We start from the raw sequence: 8,095 nt of genomic DNA on the forward strand, positions 1-8,095 counted from the left end.
CACTTTCTGCATTCATTTGTCATCATTTCTTTGTCAATGTGTTTATTTTCCACCCCACCCCACCCCCATCACTAGTGTAAGCCCCATGAGAGTGGAGAAATGTGTCTTCCCCATACATGGTTGTCAATAAATGTATGTTGATGAAACCATACTTAATTTCTTTTACCAATCTGAGAAAATTTTCAAACAATATTCAGGACTATCTCCAGGTAATTTTAATGATCATCAAAATGATTTGTTGCTCCATTTAGCATTTTTGGAAGGATTAGATGCAGAGCTTGTAACTCTGATGAAACAGCATAAATTAAGCTGGTTAACCACACATACTAATAAGCTAGCAATTCTGGCTGATCAGTTATCTAAAACTATCCAAAAGAAAGAAAAGCTCCAATGAAAAGCTCCAACAATTAAGCAATCAGGTCAGACCTCCTCGAAGGCCTTTTCAACAAGGGGAAAAGAGTCTGCTTTTACTGTAACAAGCCAGATCAATTTAAGAACGATTGCAGAAAATGAAATGGGATTTGGAAAAAGAAGCAAACATAGGGCTGCTCTGAAGATTACGAGAGGACATATCCCTTTTTCCTTATTAATAGGAGAAATTGAAATTATTATAAAGGGGGAAACTACCAAAGCCTTTATAAATACTGGGGCTACTTTACCTGTTCTCAACCCAACTCAATTAAATTACCCTCTCCCTTGAGTAAAACCTCTATACAAATGATAGGGATATCTAACAAATCAATGTCTCTTTTTAAGTCAGAAGTTGTTTCCCTCTAGCTAGGGAATGTTGTGGGGCAATTTATTTTTTTTACTAACCAAATATGTCCCAATTCACTTGATTGGATGAGACTTCTTGAAACCCATGATGTTCACATATCCTTTTCTCAAAAAGGCAAAATGCATTTAGAACTATGTGAATCAGGCATTGAATCAATTGAGAAAACAATGATTTTAAAGGAACCTCCATATGAGGACACTAATCTTGAGACTGAATGTTTACTATAGGATGTTTCTATACAGCTCTGGGTTCTTTCCAGTATGGATATTGGCATGATTACGTCAGCTACTCCTATCAAATAACTATTGACGATACTTTGCCTCTGCCTAATATTTGTCAATATCCTTTAAGACCTAAAGCAACTAATATTTGTCAGTCTTAAGACCTGATGCACTAGCTGGAATTAAGCTCATTATACAAGATAACTTAGAGAGAGATTATAATTCCATGCATAAGCCCCTATAATACTCCTAGCCTTCCAGTAAAGAAACCCAATGAGAAAGGATGGAGATTTGTACAAGATTTCAGAGGTATAAGCAAAATTGTTATTCCAAATCCATATACTCTGTTATCTTCCATTCCTGTAGATTGACAATATTTTTCCGTAATAGATTTATGTAGTGCCCTTTTTAGCATTCCTGTAGAAAGGAACAGTCTATATCTTTTTACTTTCACCTGGAAAAGTCGCCAATTCACTTGAACCATAATACTCCAGGCATATATAGAGAATCTCACGTATTTCTCTCAACTACCAAAGACAGATTTAAATAATGTTGAATTTCCCAGACATTCCACTCTGATCCAATATGTGGATGATTTACTTTTATGTTCCAGGACATCGTTAGACCACTAAAAAGATTCAGTTTATTTATTACAATAGCTAGCCATAAAGGGAAACAAAGTCTTGAAAGACAAGCTTCAATTCTATTTACCCCAACTAAAATACCTTGGCCATCTTATATCTAAAGATAGAGTGCTAATTAACCCCGAAAGACTCAGAGGAAATCTAGCCTCTTCTCTTCCAAAAACTAAGAAACAGCTTAGGGGAGTCCTAGGGTAGACTGGATACTGTCGCAACTGGGTCCCAAATTTCTCATTAATGACTCAACCTCTTTATGTCTTATTATAACCAGATCGGCCTGATCCAATCTAACCCCCAAAGTGAAACAAGCTGTGGAAACTCTAAAGGAAGATTTATCTAGAGTTCCCACTTTGAGTCACCCTAATTATAAACTTTCTTTCTTTTTATACATGAAAGTAAAGAAAATGCTTTAGGAGTTTTAACTCAGAAACATAGAGCTCATCATAGACCTATAAAATATTTTAGCCAACAGGGAGGGAAAAAAATAAAGTAGATGATAGAGCCTCTGTTCATTCCCTCTGGCAACCAAATCAAAGTTGTGATGGAAACAAGGAGCAAACAACAAGGAAAAATCGCCTGGAATCTAGATGAACAAGCCATACAACTAGGGAGAATTCCAGGAAATCACCCTGCAACGGCAGAAGGTAGGATGGGGTGGGATGTGGGGCAGCCCGGTCTCCAGCAGCTGAGACGGAGGCTGCAGCAGCAGCAGCAGCAGCAGCAGCAGCCTCTTAAAGGGGCCAAGTCCGTGAGTGGATTTTTGCGGTGACGGACCTGCTCATTCTGAGCACCAGTGCCAATTCGGCTGCGCTCCGAGGGCACCAGGGACTTACAGGGAGACATTCTCGGAGTGAGCGTGGAGGCAAAACTCGTTCTGTACAAAAGTACCGGCAGTATTCATTGTTTCCTGTTGAGCCCTCCTCCCTTCTGGTGCGCAGACACAGTGCCGCCATAGCCGCGAGGTCATCAAACTAGATAACAGAGGTCACTCAGCCCAGAGGATTCCCTGAAACCCTGCCTCCCCCAACTCACAGCTCCACCCAAGCCACATCCGGGTACATCCTCAGAGAGTCAGGTGCTCCTTGCTGGGCAGCACCTAGACTCACACTGAAGGCAGCTGGCCTCGGTTTCTGGTGTGGCCTTTTGAGGCAACTATAAGCACAGCATCTGTGGATTGCTTGCTGAGTCTTAACATGTGGCCCCAGATTGGCAGAAGCTTGGGTTAAATTTGGCCTACAGCTGAACCCCTCTCAGGACTGTGTCACTAGACAGACACCTACTTCACAAATCCACACTAATAAGACCGGGAGACTTAGGAGCTTTGTTTAATACATAGAAACAGACAGAAAGCAGCCAAAATGGGAAGACAAAGAAGCAGAAACCATGTGAGAGAACAGAAAGGAGATTCAGAAATAATGGAGTCAAGGAATCTAACAGATGCAGAGTTCAAAACACTGCTCAATAAACTTTTGGGAAGTATAGATAAATTCAGTGATAACTTCAACAAAGAGATAAAAAACATAAAAATGGAAATAGAAATTATAAAAGGGTACCAGTCAGAAATGACAAACGTGTTATCTGAGATGAGAAGTATATTAAATGGAATAAACAAAAGAATAAACAAAGTGAATAAAGAAGAGAATCAAATGACCTATCTAGAGGACAGGAAAGCCAAGGATGCTCAATCAGAATGGCAAAAAAAAAGATTCCAAGACTATAAAAATAACTTAAGGAGCATATGGGACACTATTATAGGTCAAAATGTCCTTCTGACTGGCATACCTGAAGGAAAACAAGATGTTGAACAGCTGTTTGAAGAAATAATGATGGAAAACTTCCCTAACCTGGAGAAGGAAATTGACATAAAATCCCAGGAAGCTCAGAGAATCCCAAAAACCAGGGATCTAAAGAGGCCCACACCAAGACATTTCATAATTAAAATGCCAAAAGTTAAATACAAAGAAAGAATATTAAAAACCAAGAGAAAAGCAGATAGTTACCTGCAAGGGAACACCCATAAGACTGGCAGCTGATTTCTCAAACAAAACTATGTAGGACAGAAGGACTTGGCACAAAATATTCGACGTGATGAAGACCCAAGATCTACAACAAAGGATACTTTATCCAGCAAAGCTCTCATTTAGAGTCAAAAGACAGATAAAGAGCTTCCCAGACAAAAATAAGCTAAAGGAATTTATCACCACCAAGCCAGTATTACAGGAAATGTTGGAGGGACTTCTTTAAGAAGAAAAAACATGTGTCAAAAACAGGAATAAAAGATGGTAACAACTACATTCCTTTCAATAAGTACCTCAAATGGAAAAGAATTAAGTACTCCAACCAAAAGATAGAGTGGCTGAATGGATAAGAAAACAAGATCCCTATATATACTGCCTACAAGAGACTCACTTTAGATTAAAAGACACACATAGACTAAAAGGAAGAGGATGGAAAAACATATTGCTTTGATGGACCTAGAAGTTATTTAAGTCAGAGAAAGATAAACACTATATGATTTCACTTATATGTGGAATCTAAGGAATAAAAAGAACAAACTAATCAAAAACAGACTCACAAATATAGTGGACAATTTGTTGATAGATGGAGGAGGGGAGGCTGGGAGAATGGGGTGAAGGGTTAAAGAAGTACAAATTAGTAGCTATGGATGGTCACGGGGATGGAGAGCACGGCATAGGGAATGCAGTTAGCATTAATATGTTGGCTAGGTGGAGGGTCAAGGGAGGGAGAGAGGGAGCAGTTCGGGGGATCATTTTATGAACTATATAGCTGTCTAACCAATGTAGTGTATATTTGAAACTAATTAAAATAAATAAATTAAAAAATATATTTTAGCCAACAATTTGACTCAGTAGCAAAAGGGTTCCCTCCTCATATAAGGGCCATCTAGTGCCAACAACCAAACAAGATAGTTATGGGCTCTCCTTTAACCATATATATTTCTCATTCTGTTGAATCTTTACTGAACTGTCATCACACTCAGTATTTCTTTGTCAGCCATCTGGCTTCTTATGAAGTACTCTGGCTTTCTGCACTTAATATTACTTTAATTTGATGTAACAATTTTAACCCAGCCACTTTACTACTTTCTTTACAGAATAAAGAAACCCGTGATTGCATTTTACTTACTGATCACCTCTTGCTCCTAGGAATGACTTACAGGAAACTCCTATTGATAATGCTGACTTAATTTAGTTTACAGATGGATCTTATCTAAGAAGGTTAAAAGAGACATTACCTAACTGGATATGCAATAACTTCCATGGTGGATATAATGGAAAGTTCTCATTTACCTGAAATAAGATCTTCCCAACAATTGTAATTAATTACTCTAACTAGAGCTTGTTAATTGGCCAAAGATCAAATAGCCAATATATATACCAATAGTCACTATGCCTTTGGTGTAGCTTATGACTAGAATTTTATGGAAAGAACAAGTCCTCTTAACTTTCTCGGGCAGCCTATAAAGAATAGGAAACAAGTTACAGAATTATTAGATGCTATACAGCAATGAAGACAATTGGCAATTATCAAAATTCCAGGACATTCTAACACTGCCACCATGGAAGCAAACAGGAATCAATTAGCTGATGCTGCAGCTAAACAGGCAACACTAAACAATAAAATTATCCAAACTCAACAATGTTCCTCGCTCCTTATTAAATCAACAAAAGACTCTTTTACAGTTTCAAAGGACAGCTACAGAAGAAGAAAAGAAGACATGACAACAAAAAGGGGGAACCTTCAACCCAGACAAACAGATATGGCTTGGACCCCATGGGAAACCAATCTTACCTATAGGGGCTCAGCTGCCTATACGCCAACATGTACATGAAGTAACACATTCGGGTCCTGAAAAGATGAATTCACAGAGTAAACAATATTACTGGAAACCTCCCACTGTAGCTCATAAAGTGTATAGTATATGTTCTATTTGTCCAAAATATAACCCTGGAAAACCACTCCACAGGTCCCAGGGACATTTCCCACTCCTTTTTGGTCCATTTGAGGTATGGTAACTGGATTTTATCCAAATGTCACCATCTCAAAGATATAAATATGTATTAATTATGATTTATATGTTTTCTCACTGGGTTAAGGCATTCCTATGCAGGAGAGCATTAACCTTAAAGATAGGTAAATTATTGGAGAAAAAAAAAATCCCAATTGGGTAATTCCCTCTGAATTACATAATGACCAAGGGATTCATTTCACTGGACAAATAATGCAATTCATTTGTAACATTTGGCCGATTCCACAGAATTTTAATTGCGCGTATCACCCCCAGTCCTCTGGATTGGTCTAATGTACCAACAGTACAATCAAAACTCAACTAGTTAAAACTTCAGAAGCTTTTAATCTTCCTTGGCCAAAAGCTCTCCCTATAGTGCTTCTCAATCTAAGATCTACCCCTTTTGGTAAACATAGCTTTTCTTCTCATAAAATAGTTACTGACCGCCCTATGCATCTGGATGATAGGGCATATCAATGAGCCTTACTAAAAGGAATGGCTATTCTATATTATTGTCAAGGATTCATTAACCAACTTTAAAAAGTGATAAATTAATAACTGTGCACTTCTGTGAGACTTCAAAAACCATGGCTTACAATAGGAAATTTCATTTATTGGAAGAGACATTAAATTAAAAAAAGGGAACTTAAATCTTGTTGGAAGGGACCCTATCAAGTATACTAACTAATCCATGTGCAGCTAAACTTAAAGGAGTTGACTCATGGATTCACATTTCTCATTTAAAAAGGGCACCTGACCCCAAATGGACATCTACCCCAATCTCTGACACTCATCTCTGCCTACGACGATCATCAAAACTCCTCAAATATGAGGAGCCAGTGACAACTAAAGTAAACAACTGTTCACAAGAAACTAGACCAGGCCTGAATCACACCAGGCTTTACAGAGACTCTTAAATTTCTAGGCTTTATTTCTTGCTGAACTTTGTTTGTAAGACTACCCTGTACTGGAAGGAAGATTGTCAACATGATAAGAAACCAAATTCTTCCCCTTCTCCTTGCTCTCTCATTACTTTCTCTAATGCTTGGAAAGATATTATTTTGGTAAAACTCTCCCAAAGTGGTGCTAAGGGAGGAAATCTAACCAATTGTTGGATATGTCATCAAGTTCCTAAATCAGTAAGAGACCAACACTTAGCACTAGTTGCTCCTGTTATCGACTTCGATACCATTCCCAATGGCACTGTCTTTCAGACCAACCCACATCCAACTTCACCTTTCAGGTACACATTATTCAAGAACCAGAGACGTCTATCCCCTACTTGTAACTATCTCCTGCCATCTCCATCAAATTTGAATTTAACCCAATCCTTCTATCTCTGCTTTACTTGATCTCTAAATGTCTACAGGACAAAATTAAAAAGAAAAATATAACCAAATTATGTAAACTTGTTCCTAATATTGAGTACCATCCTGATGGATTGTGAAAAACATCTAAATGGTTTCACCCCTGGTTGAAAGGATTCTCTGTCATACCTATGAATGAATTTGTAAACAAAAATATTCCTGTGGGCGTGGATTGTGCACCACCTGAATTCATTTTTATTTGAGGTGTAGGAGAAGACCCCCTGACTAAAGGATGGGCTCATGGATGTTTAGACAGTTGGCAAATGAAAGGACTTGGCTCATTGGGGCAGCTTGTCGCTCTTTTATCTATTCATAAGAACCCCCCAACTTTCCATAAGACAAATTATTTTAACAAAGAGTTGTTTCAACCAAATTAAGTGCAGATTATAGAGGCCAAAACGGAAATACTGACCAGTTATGACAGTATTAAAGTATACTCAGCATACTTATCCTGAATGCCATGGAACATGTCAATAAGGATGTAATTAGAAATTTATCCACCACCATCAGACAAATAGCAAAAGAGATGACTAAGATTATTGTGGCCTAACAAAAGTCTCTAGATTCTCTTGCTGGAGTGGTCATTGACAATCACATAGCCCATGACTATTTGCTGGCCAAATGAGGTGGAGTTTGTATTGTCGCTCACACTACCTGTTACACATATATAAATATCTCAGGAGAAGTAGAGACTAGATTTAAAAATGTCACTCAACAAGCTAAATGGCTACAAGAGATAAGAAAAGATGACCCACTATATGACTTGTTTAGCTGGCTACCTTCAGGATTACGGACATTGTTTTGATCTCTGTTACAGAATGCTATGATAGTAATATGTTTTCTGATCCTTTTGGTAACTCAAACTCATAGTCTATTGTCTTTCCCACTGCTTGAAAATCAGTTGATCATACTAAAATTATAATGGCACAAAGAATAGAAATAATCCATCAAGCACTACCTTATTTTAATTCAGAATGATTTGAATTCTTTTTCTGCTAACACAAATTCCTTATACATTCATTTGTATCAAGCAGATATAGACTAAGTAGGCACATTAG

Source organism: Pteropus medius, unplaced genomic scaffold, assembly GCF_902729225.1.
Source record: "Pteropus medius unplaced genomic scaffold, Ma_sr-lr_union100, whole genome shotgun sequence".
Lineage (NCBI taxonomy): Eukaryota > Metazoa > Chordata > Mammalia > Chiroptera > Pteropodidae > Pteropus > Pteropus medius.